Here is a 14,733-nt window from a genome sequence, read left to right as displayed (position 1 = left end):
CTCTGGGGCCAGCCCATGTACTGCTTTATAAGTTAAGATAAGAACTTTAAAATCAATACGTGATTGAACTGGAAGCCAGTGTAGTCGAGAAAGCACAGGAGTTATATGACTGCAGGATGGTGTGTAAGTTAAAACACGAGTAGCTGAATTTTGCACATATTGCAGCCTCTTAATCAAATCAAAAACCCTACAAAAAGTAAATTACAATAAACAAGCCTAGATGTTATAAAGGCATGAATAAGCCTTTCTGTATCAGGCATAGAGAGAAACAGTCTTTTACGTGCAATATTCCGAAGATGATAAAAAGCTACTTTAGTAACATTCTTAAAATGAGTGTTAAGTCAGCTGTGCATCAAAAATCACACCCAAATTCCACACCTGCACAGACTGGAGAATCTGACAATCATCCACTGTAAGTTTAAAATCTACATTTTACATCTATTTAAAGCAGTTGAAGTGCCAATCAATAGAACGTCAGTTTTTGAACAGTTTAACTGTAGGACGTTCTGTTTCATCCAGGTCTGTATTTCCAGTAAACAAACAGATAAAGTTGAAAGTGCTGATGTAACATCAGGTTGAGTAAAAATGAAGTTCCAGACATCTTGGACCTGTGAGAAAAGTGACCTAATGTGTGGAATTTATCACGAGGAAATTTGCTCCAGGCCCAGGAGAGGCAACAACAGCTCTATAACAGGTGCTCCCAACTGAGACAGTCTGCACCAGGAGATGAAGTCCTCATACAACTTCCCACCTCCCAGCTCGAAATTACTCACAAAGTGGCAAGGGACCTTTAAGGTCACATGGCGAGTAGGAGAAGTCAACCATGAGGTTATGTGCACAGACAGGGGAAATGCATGGTCAATACACCACCTTAAGCTCCTAAAAGAATGGAGGAGGTGGGTCCTGCTGCTCTGGTGATGGCAGAAGCAGAGAGAGAGAGGAGTGGGGGCCAGAGTGTCCAAAGATAGCTGATTCCACCCTGGTCCCAGTTAGAGACAATCTCTAGAGACAACCTGAGGCCAAGTTGCAACCCAAAATTTTGGGTGTTTTTTCTCCCCTGTCTGGTCACACAAACCTCATAGAACACCATGTAGAGACCCCTCCAGAGTGGTTGTGTGCAGCCATCCATATCGCTTACCTGAATTTTAAAAAAAAAAGGTCGAATTAGATAAAATGCTGGAGATGGGAGTGATCGAGGAGTCTCAATGTGACTGGAATAGCCCCAAACGATATATAGTTTTTTTTTTTTTTTTTTTAAATAATTATGCATACTGTTCTATTATTCTTATGCGTGTTCAAATTTTTCCCCAAGAAATTATAAAGCTCCATGGACAACTTTTTGCAAAAATAGATGTAAGGCTATATCTCCGTAACGCTTTGGCATATTCAGACCAAGCTTAGTATGTGTCACAGCCATCATTACTTGATAGTACCTGAACAGTTTCCGAACAGTGTCACCTAGTGCTCACAAGATATGAAAAAAGCATATTTTTTCTTTTTTGGACCATTCATATGATTTTCATCAAATTCAACTCCGATTCAGTCCATGCCATCAATAAATTATGGATTTTGTGTTGATGGACCAAACTGAACTGTTGGCCTGACTGAATTAAAAAATTGGCATGTAGCGTCCATGTCCATGAGGACAACTGTGCATCTTAAAAACATGGTTGCCATCTGCCAATCACATTTCAGCAGTTTTTAGACAAGGTTACCAAAGACATATTTGCCTTTTGGGCTGAGAGGTTTGTGCAAAATTTGAATTTAAAAAAAAAAAAAAAAAAAAAAAAGGAAAGGAAGTATATAATGTAGTAAATCAGAGAAACACAAGGATCTGAGGCTGTATCTGTGCAACTCTGATGTATTGTGACGAAGGTTTATATGTGCCACTGTAAACATACATGCTTATAATTTCATCCAATAGCCATGAATCTCACCTCTTTTGATTCCTTAGTTCCTACATAGACCAATGACTGTCATACACTTTTCCACAATAGGCCATTTTGTCTGTCCGCCATTTTGAGTCATGTCAAAAACCTACTTTTTTGGAGTCCTCCTAGAGCAATTATCCAATCCTCATGAAATTTCACATAGATCATCCCCAGACCATGCTGGCAAAAAAAAAATCTATTTGATACATCAAAGATTTTTTTGCTAAGTGCAGGAAAATCACAAAGCAAGTGCCTCAAAGCTAGCAAAAGCTGTGGAAAGTGACTGTCATCTAATAAAGTAAGATGCATCCTACATCCTGCATCCATGGTTGTTGTCACTACTGAAGCCAAAGCACAAGGCGGCCTGTTTAGCCTTTGTGAAGACCCATATTAACAAACGAAGACTTTTGGGAATCTGTTCTCTGGTCTTATGAGACTAAAGTCACTCCCTTTGGATCCGATGGTGCCCAAAATATATGGCTCTGCAAGGGGGAGGAGTACAGTGAGAAGCGCATGGTTTACCCCCAAAATGATTCACGACAGTGATAAAGTTCTTATATGTGGATGTATGAGTGCTGACGGTGTGGGAGAACTGTACTTCACTGATGGCATCATGAATTCACAGATATACTGCAAAATCTTCTAAGAAATGACCAGTTAACTGACCAGTACTGAAAGGGTTTGTCTGTACGAGGCAGGGTGGTTTCTAAAAGGTACGTTTCCAACTGTATGGCATCAGCTGCTGGAACACTGCTCAGCGATACAGATGCTCGTCTGCAATTTCATCTAACATACTATCCAGACTGCTGCTGGGCTGGCCCTTGCAAGGCCTTTTAGTAGGCAGTTCCTTCTGCTCCTTAAGTCTGGCTGCCTCTCCAGTGGACATTTTCTGTAGTACCAGCATCACCACTTCTTTGGCCACCTTGGCACTATTGGTGTTTGAAAAGAACCTATCCTTATATCTACAACAGCAAACACATTTGCTGAGGATATGCACACTAGGCTGTATATCAAATGATTTTTTAGCAGACAAGAAAATTAGAAAAGACAAAAATTACCTAAAAGTACAAGTTAAGAGGAAATTTAGTGAACTAAATTATCAATAATATAGTAATAATAATAAAAATTGACCACATAAAATGCACATTCTTCCGTCTTAATATCTTATAAATGAATCTAAATGAATTAGAATGCACATATTACACACAGACTAGTTAATAACCTTGGATCTAGTATAGCTGCGATGCAGTAGAGTGAGTTATGCTCCATGTTGGAAAAGCACTTCTACACAGCAGCAAGCAATGTGGACTTTTTATTCCATGGTCCTCGTTTTTTTCTTTCTTACAGTAATCTCTGTAAAACTGCGACAGCAGGAATTACATCTGAGGCCAATGCATCTGAAGAGCTCACCTGTCACGTCAGTTCTTCAAATGGTGCTAAGACAGTTAGCATCTTCTTCAGTAGATTCCATTGGTTAATAAATGATGCTGTCAGGGAGATCATATTCGGATGCAAATATTCCAAGGATGCGATTCTGCTCAATTAGAGATTGCAGCATGTAGAATGTGCTATTCCAATGGGTTTGCACGTCTTGTTGCTGTCCTTTAATATGTTGGTTTAATTGTAGCTGAACGTCCTCTAAGCAGGAGTATGCTAACGCGAAATTTTCAAAGTGGCCAACTATCTTGCACCCGACACCACAGCATCAGCAACACTTTGCTGTGATAGAAGACCCTCTGTCACAACGAGCTGGAGTGTGTGAGCAACACATGAAAGGCTCAGCAGTCCAGCATCAGTCCCCTTTATCATATTTTTGGGTTTATCACAGAGCACAACATGGACAGAAATTTTTGGAACAGCACAAATTTCGAGCATTCCCACACATACATTCACTATTGCCTTGCCTGTATGAAACTGAAAATGCTTTGCTTGCAGCACGGCCCGTTTGAGAGCGAAATCACCGTCTATTCATTGTGCAGTTAAGCTGATGTGAGACATTGGACACACACACTACTAGTACAAATGTCAATAGTAAAGCTGACGGCTGTTACGCCATGTAACAAGCTCAGGATATCCTTTTTCACAAATTCGTGCAACTTTACTAACAGACTCTGTTGGTAAATGATAACGATTGGGAATGCTGTACTTGGGCTCCAAAACATTAAGAAGGCATTGAAATCACGTTATCAATGACCGACAGTGGCTGATCCTCAGGAACAATATATTGGGGGAGTGTCTCTGTTATTTTCAAAGCCCTGGGGTTATCTCCTGACATTTTTCTCTCCTTGCTATTATTGCAAAATTGGTTGTTGGGTGCTGCAGCTATGGGTAAATTTGTCATACTCACTTTTATGTTTAGTCTTCAGATGTTTTAGCAAATGACTTGTATTGCATGAACTTGTTTTTGTACCTCCTTCTATATTTTGGCAGAACACAGCTTGCAGTCTGCCGTACTTTGGTTGGTGTCAACATTTGGTGCTCTGCTGCTGCTGTTTCTTTGTGTGGCAATTTTTGCACAATGAATGCTGCCAGTACACTACATTGTGTGGTATCTAGGGCTGAAACGATTCCTCGAGTAAATCGAGTAACTATAATACAAAAAATGGCTTCATTTAGTCCATTTACTGTAACTACACACGGAACACTGTGTTTCCCCATGGACCATTATGACTGACGCACAACCCGATAAACGCTGGACATGTGATGTAAACAGAAATGATGCGGCAGAATGAAAAATGAAGGAACGGCGAGAAAACAGCGAGGGGCGAGGAGAAGATTCAGGCCAAAGAAAACGGCAGAAAGTTTCCAAAGTTTGGGATCATTTCAAACTAAAACCGAAAGAAAACTCTGTACAGTGTGTTTACTGTAAGACTGAACTGGCATACCACAACAATACAAGTTTGATCCTTCAACATCTCATCCGAAAACACCCAGTCCTCGCATCAAATCCACGGGGTGGAGTCGACAAAAGGTAACGTTAGCGTTCGCATTTACCCTAAATCAATACGACTGCTAGTTGAAATGAAGGCCCGTAAAAATGTATGTTGATTGTGGCTATATGTAGTGACTAGTTAAGACCATAAATCAAACCCCCCCCCCCCAAAAACAAACAACAACTGAAAGAAGCTGCAGTACAAGCCTGGAAAAGCATCACAAAAAAAGAATGCAACAGTTTTTTATTTTTTTTATATGTCAGTGGGTTACTGGCTTGATGCAGTTATTGCAAGCAAGGGCTATGCAACCAAATATTAAGTGTTATTTACTTTAATTTACTTTAACACTACCTGTTCTATGCTTTTCCTCACCTAAATATCATATAAATATAAAAATAAATTTTTTTAAATTACATTTTTGAAATTAATACATTTCAATTTTGCTATCTTTCTGTAAATTGTAAATGTCCTAATATTTACAGTACACAGCATAAATGAGTACCCTGCATCTAAACAAAGATATACTTCTATTTCTGAATTACGAACAAGTTACTGTTAGTGCAGCTGTCTACCACAGCTGGACTGTTGATGTTTATGGAGGGATGTCAAATTAACATGGCTGCTTACAGCATGAGTTATGAGTTATACTGTATATGCAAATATTTGCTTTACATCAGTCAACACACAGACATACACTATATTGCCAAAGGTTTTGGGACACCCCTCCAAATCATTGAATTCAGGTGTTCCAATCACTTCCATTCCACAGGTGTATAAAATCAAGCACCTAGGCATGCAGACTGTCTCTACAAACATATGTGAAAGAATGGGTCGCTCTCAGGAGCTCAGTGAATTCACGTGTGGTACCGTGATAGGTTGCCACCTGTGCAATTAGTCCATTTGTGAAAATTCCTCACTACTAAATATTCCACGGTCAGTGGTATTATAAAGTGGAAGCAGTTGGGAACAACAGCAACTTAGCCATGAAGTGGTAGGCCACGTAAAAATCACAGAGCGGGGTCAGCGCATGCTGAGGCGCACAGTGCGCAGAAGTCGCCATCTTTCTGCAGAGTCAATAGCTACAGACCTCCAAACTACGTGTGGCGTTCAGATTAGCTCAAGAACAGTTCATAGAGAGCTTCAGGGAATGGGTTTCCATGGCCGAGCAGCTGCATCCAAGCATTACATCACCAAGTGCAATGCAAAGCGTCGGATGCAGTGGTGTAAAGCACGCTGCCACTCGACTCTAGAGCAGTGGAGACGTGTTCTCTGAAGTGACGAATCACGCTTCTCTGTCTGGCAATCCGATGGACAAGTCTGAGTTTGGCGGTTGCCAGTAGAACGGTACTTGCCTGACTGCATTGTGCCAAGTGTAAAGTTTGGTGGATTATGGTGTGGGGTTGTTTTTCAGGGGTTGGGCTTGGCCCCTTAGTTCCAGTGAAAGAAACTATTAATGGTTCAGCACACCAAGACATTTTGGACAATTTCTTGCTCCCAACATTGTGGGAACAGTTTGGGGATGGCCCCTTCCTGTTCCAACATGACTGCGCACCAGTGCACCAAGCAAGGTCCATAAAGACATACATGAGCGAGTTTGGTGTGGAGGAACTTGACTGGCCTGCACAGAGTCCTGACCTCAACCCGACAGAACACCTTTGGGATGAATTAGTGCGGAGACAGCGAGCCAGGCCTTCTTGTCATAAATCAGTGCCTGACCTCACAAATGCGCTTCTAGAAGAACGGTCAAAAATTCCCATAAACACACTCCTAAACCTTGTGGAAAGCCTTCCCAGAAGAGTTGAAGCTGTTATAGCTGCAAAGGGTGGGCCAACTCCATAATTAAACCCTACGGATTAAGAATGGGATGTCATTAAAGTTCATGTGCATGTAAAGGCAGACGTCCCAAAACTTTTGGCAATATAGTGTATTCTCTTGTTAAACCTATAACAATGACTAAAGAGTTCACTGTTTGAAGAAAATACATCACTCATCACAGTTAGCTGGCTAGCTTTTTGCTAACAAAAGACGATCATGGAGGCGTCCATTTTTTTTCCAACCTCATCTGTCAAATATGCCAAGGTTGAAAATGATGCAATCCCGACCAGCAAATTACCACTTACCAGGCTCATTCTTTGCTATGAGCTCATTTCTCAGCAAACTACAACCTGTCCCCACCTGGGGGCAGCACAGGCTATAGGAGGCAGCATAAGGTTAAAAAGGCTGCATTTTCCCATTGTATTGTTTTAAAATTTTAAATAGCTTTTATAGATTTTTTTTAAATTAAAAAAATGTGTAAGTAAACACAATAAATCATTAATTCGAATTAACCAAATTAATCACGAAACTCACCCAGCAATATTGAGAGTTAACAGCAACAAATCCCAAATACAAATGCCACACTTGAAATCAACTCTAACCCATTTAAACTGCTTACTTGTAAGTGAAATAATCAGGGAGTAACACAGGCCTGGGCATGGATTAGCTGAGCAGCCAATCGTCCAATTACTTTTCGTCCCTTAAAAACAGGGGGACCACATATAAAAAGTGCTGTAACTCCTGTACTGTAAATGCAGTATATATTTATTACATGAAAAGGAAAATTTCAAAGGAATTAAAAAACAAACAAAACACTTCTCTTCTAAAATAGAAAAACAAAATTAAATATAGTGCTGGGCAATTTTCAAGATTATGCGATTTTCAAAATGTAATTGAGATTATACATGTTTGTGTATATATATTATATACAAGCATCAGAACAATTGTCTGTTCAGCAGATTTTCCTTCCTGGCCGTTGACTGTGACTGACAATGGAATTGCGATTACATTTTGATATGACATGGTCATAACTCGTAAGACATGGGAAATGCAATTGCAAATGGACTTTGCTTTTCTATTTGAAATTTGTATGTTTGTAAAATGCAAACGGTAATATGCAATTTGCATTTTCATTTGAATTGTCACAATTTATGCGTCCACAAACAGAAAACACAACTACAATTACAATTTACAATCAACCTGTCTATTGATATACAATGTAGCATGTAGACTAGCTGACCATGTGAAACAGACAAACTCCACAAATCAGCAGTATCGGTAGTCAGCCAAAGTGATATCTAGATGACAGTAGAATGATTGTTACTAAGAGGAATGATCATCATGCACAGATGGTACATAATCTTTTCAAAATCAGGAACTCACAGGTATGTGGAAAAACTGATGAAATGAAGTATAATAAAGTGCAGTGCTGTCATAAATACATTGCTAGCACAACATGCAGTCACTTAAAAAAAAATAGAGAGATAAATAGAGTTCTCCAGTGAATTCATATACATGTTCAGCACATTCACAAACAGTTCAGCCTGCCAGGAAACAATGGTGATGCCATCTTTGTTTTTGTTTAGACAGGGGAGCCCCCCTAGTCTTTACTTTGTGACAGTTGAATAGTTGATCTGAGGACTGAATAGATACATTTTAGTCCAAATACTACCATAGCACACATTCTGTTCTTCTACACATGTCCCCTGTCTCACCACATTGCTCTCCAGGGAGTGAGAGAGGTGACCATGGAGGCCTTCTCTGATGGGGGACCACTGCCAAGTGGACTTCTTTGTGAGAAAAGCCTTATATCACCAGCGGGCTAGACCCCCTCTTATTGAGACAAGGATGCATCGCTGTCTCTGGTATTTGTGGTCTAGCCACAGGCTGATGACCTGCTACCAAAAGGTTCTTATTTCCAGCAAACCCAAGGCAGCTACAGTCAGCGGTATTAGTATCTTCAAAAGAAGCCCGTACTGCCCTTAGTAACCTGCATGAATATTTCTGGAGTGTGTGATATCTGCCACATGTTGACCAGATGGCTAACATTCTCAGTGAATCTAGTTTCAGGCCAATGTATTGTGTGGCCTACTTTGGTGAGAGCGCTCTTTTCTGAGTATATCAGTCCAATGGCCTACTCCCAGGTGGGGTGCATAGGAGCCAGCCTTCCAACTGCAGCAGTATCCTGATGTCTGTGGCCTTAAGAGGAGACAAGACTGCATGAATATGCAGTTCAGCACCCTCAAATCTATAACGGAATGGTGCCCCCTTGTTCTGATCGTAGGTCCAATCAAAGGATTGACCTTTTCAATCACATCCATCTAAGAGAGAGTGGGTTAGAGCAGCAATTTTGTTTGTTTCTAAGGCTGACAAGGCCTTGACCCGGAGAAGCTTGGGGGCCGACAACAGAACTGGAGTCTGGACCCCTGTGACATCTCTGCGTCATCAGTACCCACTGAATGTTATCAGCTGTCAAGTGTCTCACTGGCAACCCCTGCCTTTCATGAGCAGGCTCTGCAGGACCCTTTAGGGGTAGGGGGTGCGGTTTAGAGTCAGTGAGGAGCTCTTTGGCACCTGCAAGGGCCCTGAACGCATACATCACATCAGTCTGCTTGTGATCGGGCATGTTAGCTAAAGCTTGCCCACAGAGGGCTGGTCATAGTATACAACTCCCAAAACAGCCCTTAAAGCTTTCTATTACCTCGTGACACATTCAAGGCCGTGCACATCATTATCCAGTCCTAATAAGCCACTTCAAGTGTGGCAGCTATTTTAGTAACTAGACCAATCCAACATTGGGGTACAACTAACGGTTCACACCTTGGAAAAATCTCCCAGACACGGCCACAGACATAGCAATCTTACCCTCCTCGGACAAGGAATGGAACAAAGTTATAGATCTTGGGCTATAAAGGGGGCTCTGTTGAAGGGCACAAGCTTCCAGTGTACATGGCTTCATTTCTAGAATCATTGATTTCAGCTGAGCCATGTCTGATGCCAGGGTGTCCATATGCCTAGCTCGGATTACACTGTATGCAACTTTGATAAACAAGGGGAATTGTCTGTAAAGGTTGTTCAATTTACAGTGACATTACTGTACAACCAAAACCATATTTAACTGTGTACATTCCCTTTTGGAATGGTAGTTGCTAGAATTTTAAAATAAACCCATGGAGAATACATTAGTTTCTCTTATTTTATCTACTGCTTTAGTTATCCATCAATCTGTACACATCATAATTCATCAGCTTCTTAGTGATTTGCCAACTGATAATTGATCAAATTTTGGTACTATAAATAAAGTGGCACTAGTAGGCCCCATACAAAGAGACAATCAACAAAAACATTAAAGCCGTAAGGAAAATTGCTGCTGATCAGAACAATGACTATAGGACTTGAGAAAGTGACGTCATAACGCAGGACTTCGCAGGTAATCTGCCATTTGTTAGTCATCTATTCAGATAGCTGTCCCTTTAAGCACTCACAAGGGGTGTGAACGTGTTTGTAACATGTACACAAAGAACTAAATAATGATGCAGCAGGAAGTGACATTTATTCCAAAGTCCTAGTAACAATCAGATTCAGTTGCTCTAAAAGGCATTTCAAAATGCTATCCAGGGAAATTTCCAAAAAAGAGCTTATACAATGATACTCAGTAACTTCGACAGAATTACAATAGTGCAAGAAAATTATATAGCAAAACTGCGCCTGTCGTCAGCACAAGATCTGGAGCCTTGCATCCTGACCTAGAAGAGGCATTTATGGTCACTGACTGAATGAGGCAGTGAGTAAGTGGCTGATCACTAGCTGACTAACTTCTTGAACATCCAATGGGAAAACCATCATCCAGCAAAAAAAAAAAAAAAAAAAAAAAAGACTAACCTAGTCTTGCTCTCCATCAGTAATATAGATGGTAATGTTCAAATGTTTCTATTCAGTGGGACATACATTACATAATCTCTATACCTCACCCTTACAAACTGAGTTATATGGAACCAAAATCTAGTTAAATCTCTAGGGGCAATTTTGAAATGATCAGGTTGATCATTTCAGACCAGCATCTTACCACTGATAACTATAGTAATGTATTTTTACTTACATCGTTCTCCCACATATCATTTCAATACATCAACAAGCAAAAAAAAAAGCTGGTGAAAAGCTTAAAAAGCGTTGGTTATGACACTGCAACAGTAAGCTCGAGCAACAGCTAGACTAGATGCAACAAGGCTAGTTGAACAAGTCCAAAGCAAAAGTATGCATGGAAATATAAATGCATTTAGATATTTAGATTTTTACATACAAGCTAGCCAGGAAAACCAAGCGAACATACAGCGATCAGCCATAACTTTAAAACCACCTGTCTAATATTGTGTAGGTCCCCCTTGTGCCACCAAAAACAGCTCTGACCCATCGAGGCATGGACTCCACAAGACCTCTGAAGGTGTGAGGTGTTATCTAGCAGCAAAACATCAGCAGCAGATCCTTTAAGTCTTGCAAGTTGTGAGGTGGGGCCTCCATGGATCGAACTTGTTTGTCCAGCACATCCCACAGATGCACGATCGGATTGAGATCTGGGGACAACACCCTGAACTCTTTGTTCTGTTCCTCAAACAATTCCTGAACAACACTTGCAGTGCGGCAGGGCACATTATCCTGCTGAAAGAGGCCACTGTCATTAGGGTTGCCATGAAGGGCTGTACTTGGTCTGCAACAATGTTTAAGTAGTTGGTACATGTCAAAGTAACATCCGCATGAATGCCAGGACCCAAGGTTCCCAGCAGAACATTGCCCAGAGCATCACATTGCCTCCGCTGGCTTGCCTTCTTCCCATAGGAAGAGATGGTGCCATCTCTTCCCCAGGTAAATGATGCATACACCCGGGCGCCCACATGATGTGAGAGAAAACATGATTCATCAGAGCAGACGACCATCTTCCATTGCTTCATGGTCCAGTTCTGATGCTGACGTGCCCATTGTAGGTGCCTTCAGTGGTGGATAGGGGTCAGCATGGGCACTCTGACCGTGTGCGGCTACGCAGCCCCATACACAGCAAACTACGATGCACTGTGTGCTCTGACACCTTTCTATAGCCAGCATTAATTTTCACCAATTTTTGTTACAGTAGCTCTTCTGTGGGACCGGACCAGGCGGGCTAGCCTTCGCTCCCCACATGCGTCAATGAGCCTTGGGCGCCCATGACCCACTTTTGGTAGGTACTAACCACTACATACCAAGAGCACCCCACAAGACCTGCCGTTTTGGAGATGTCTTGACCCAGTCGTTTAGCCATTACAAGTTGGCCCTCGTCATAGTCACTCAGATCCCTACACTTGCCTATTTTTCCCTGCTTCCAACACATCAACTTTGCAAAATTACTGTTTACTGACCCCCTGACAGGTGCCATAGTAATGATATGATATAGATGTCATAGATAATATTATTCACTTCACCTTTCAGTTGTTTTAATGTTATGGCTGATCAGTCTAGTAAGAAATGGACAAGAGTTTGACATCATAAAAAAACTGGATAGAAAAACACATTTTCCCAACCCACTAATGACTCCAGATTTTATTTAAAATGGAAGATAGAATGTAAAGGTCAGTCTTTCTTTTGCCTTTATTCATCCAATTAAAAGCTCCATAGAATGAATGTCATTATCAGCAAACCTGGTTTGTCTGTGCATCTTCCTGCACATTATTCCCTTTGCAGGGGAAGAAAAAAAAAAAGTTTTTTGGAGTTTATTCAATTTAAAGAGGATGACGTTTGTGCAGGTTGGCAGTTATGTGAAAGGAATATTTGGAGGACTCAAACTGAGAATGTCATTATGGCTTTATACACTGTAAAGGATTACTCATCAGTAAGAGTATAATTAGTAACATTTTAAAATTTATTATGTTCAAGATTTTATTTATTTACTTTTTGTCAAGACAGTTAAGTGTGTCTTATAGAAGTGGTACTAGCATTTGAATGCACATTAGTTTTTTTAAATGCTCCAATGGAATAATGGATGCATTGAGAGTCTTTAGTTGCTAGGATTGACACACTTTAAAAATAAAGCAAATTAAGGAGTGTGATCGGCAGTTATAATAAAATAGCTACAGCAGCAATATAAAATCTTGCACTTTAAATTCACAGATTACCTAATAGCCACACTGAGAAACTCACAACATGAATAGAGCCAAGCTGATAATTTTAGAAAGTGTCTGGACAAGTTAGTTCGACACGCTATTAACTAAGATTTTTCAAAATGTGGTGGCGACAAGTTCATGACATGCAAGTTTCTCCTATATATAGATGATAAGGCTTCTGAACCTCAACTGAGTAAGGCTTTCTGTGGCTACATTGCTTATTCAATCATCGTTTCAAACATCATTTTACTGTGACCTGGAATCAAGGCACTGTTATTTGGATCAGTGTACTTAGAAGCATGAAATACAGACAGAATTAAACTACCCAGATAACATACCATGTTGTATATATCTAGAGCTTCAACATCCACTTCAGCAGAGTCATCTTGATACTTGTGATGTGGAGTCTTGTGGTACTCTCTAAAAATAAAAACACATAATTATTACACATTTTTATAAAGGACATTACTTATTATATAATGTAAGATAAATCCAGTGAAACACACAGGTGATGTAATACCTCACAAAATGGTATATTTGAGGTCGATCGAGCCGGGGGCATTAACAAAGCATCAAAAGAGCATCATCTAAGGGGACCGTGGAGCAAAGTCACGTAAACTTAAACACTCACTCACTTCGTGTTACTTCCATCACTAACTACATGCTAGCCATCTATTATCTGTTAGTTTAAGAAGTGAACCAATTCGAAGCTTAATAAAACTAAGCATTCAAAAAAGTCTTGAGCTTTTGCCTATAACAACTAGCTAGCCCGCTAGTACATCTACAAACAACTACGACGGAAGTAGCTAGCCTATGTACTTACATGATAGCTAAATAGCTAGCTATTAATGAGGTAAAGTTCACTGCCAGCCAAAGCTGACTAGCTGGTCTGGTTCAAATAAATTATTTAGAAGCTCCCAAGTAACCAGGATACCGAGTTTTTTCTCTCTATATGCAGTAATAACGATATAACAATTTCGTTCTTTATAAACTTCAACAGCATCACTAACCATATCAGGCAACTAGCTAGTTCCCCAGTATGACAACTTAGTAGCTAACAAATTAGCACTACACAGTTAGCTATGGTATCAGTCACAAGACAAAATGGACCATGGGCTTGGGCTAAAACGGAGCCCCTGCAAACCAAATGAACGTGACCTTAACCAAAACATTTTATTAACTAAACAGAACTGCAAATAAAGTTAGATATAACCTCCTCTACTACCGACGCAAATGTTAGCTGGTTATCTCCATGCTTGGCGTTGAATCTGCGTGATTTATCATTCAGCTAAATTCAGCAGGCAGCGTCAGGTTCCCGCAAGAGCACACATTCAATGTCCGCACGTCTCATAGCTAGCGACTTACCGTCGTTCTGAGGAAAGGTGTTGTTTCCTTGCTCCCGTCGTACCAAGGCAACCTGCAAGCCAACGAAGAGTACTACGTACGTACCCAAGTCCTTATAGTTAAGGAGTTGAGTACAATATTAAAATTACAGAATAATTAATAATTTGCCTTTAATTTCGTCCACACAACACATCCCCAAACAATGTGCAGAAACCCGGGATATTTCGCGACACCACCACCTAAACCAATCAGATTAAAGTAAAAAGCGCGTAGGTCCCGCCTTCAGTTCTACGGGGCCTCCATTTCAGCGTCCATTATGCGCAATCTGTGCTGCCTTTGCGCATGTTCTTTCAGCTCAGGTTGTGTAAGATGGCTGCATGGTTGTTGCCAGACTTGGCCACATGACCGACGACGGCAGCGACCACCATTTGCTGTCAAGCCATTTTTTTTTGTCTGGCGTACCTGCTCCAGGGTGCTACCTCCAAGTCCTGACAATGTTCATACTGCTTGTTCTAATGGTTCATGCACTTGGTGACTCAAGCTTGAACATACCATCCAACAGAATTTGACAGTATTAATCTG

At 40.7% G+C, this 14,733-nt stretch overlaps 1 protein-coding gene across 2 annotated transcripts in view; it reads right to left on the bottom strand.

The window, feature by feature from the left end:
• znf1035 (zinc finger protein 1035) overlaps nucleotides 1-14,471 on the bottom strand; it is a 29,228-nt gene extending 14,757 nt beyond the window's left edge. Inside the window, exons 1-3 of one of the 2 annotated variants that reach the window (XM_026913697.3) lie at nucleotides 14,021-14,151; nucleotides 13,328-13,394; nucleotides 13,146-13,227 (exon numbers count right to left, since the gene is read on the bottom strand). The gene's annotated coding sequence lies outside the window, so the exon portion shown is untranslated. Of the gene's footprint in view, nucleotides 1-13,145; nucleotides 13,228-13,327; nucleotides 13,395-14,020; nucleotides 14,152-14,172 lie in introns of those variants that run through there. The other variant, XM_026913696.3, reaches the window with a different exon arrangement.
• Nucleotides 14,472-14,733: the final 262 nt, after the last annotated feature.

The sequence above is a fragment of the Pangasianodon hypophthalmus genome, chromosome 1, assembly GCF_027358585.1.
Source record: "Pangasianodon hypophthalmus isolate fPanHyp1 chromosome 1, fPanHyp1.pri, whole genome shotgun sequence".
Taxonomy (NCBI): domain Eukaryota; kingdom Metazoa; phylum Chordata; class Actinopteri; order Siluriformes; family Pangasiidae; genus Pangasianodon; species Pangasianodon hypophthalmus.
This window is presented reverse-complemented; position numbering and strand designations above follow the sequence as displayed.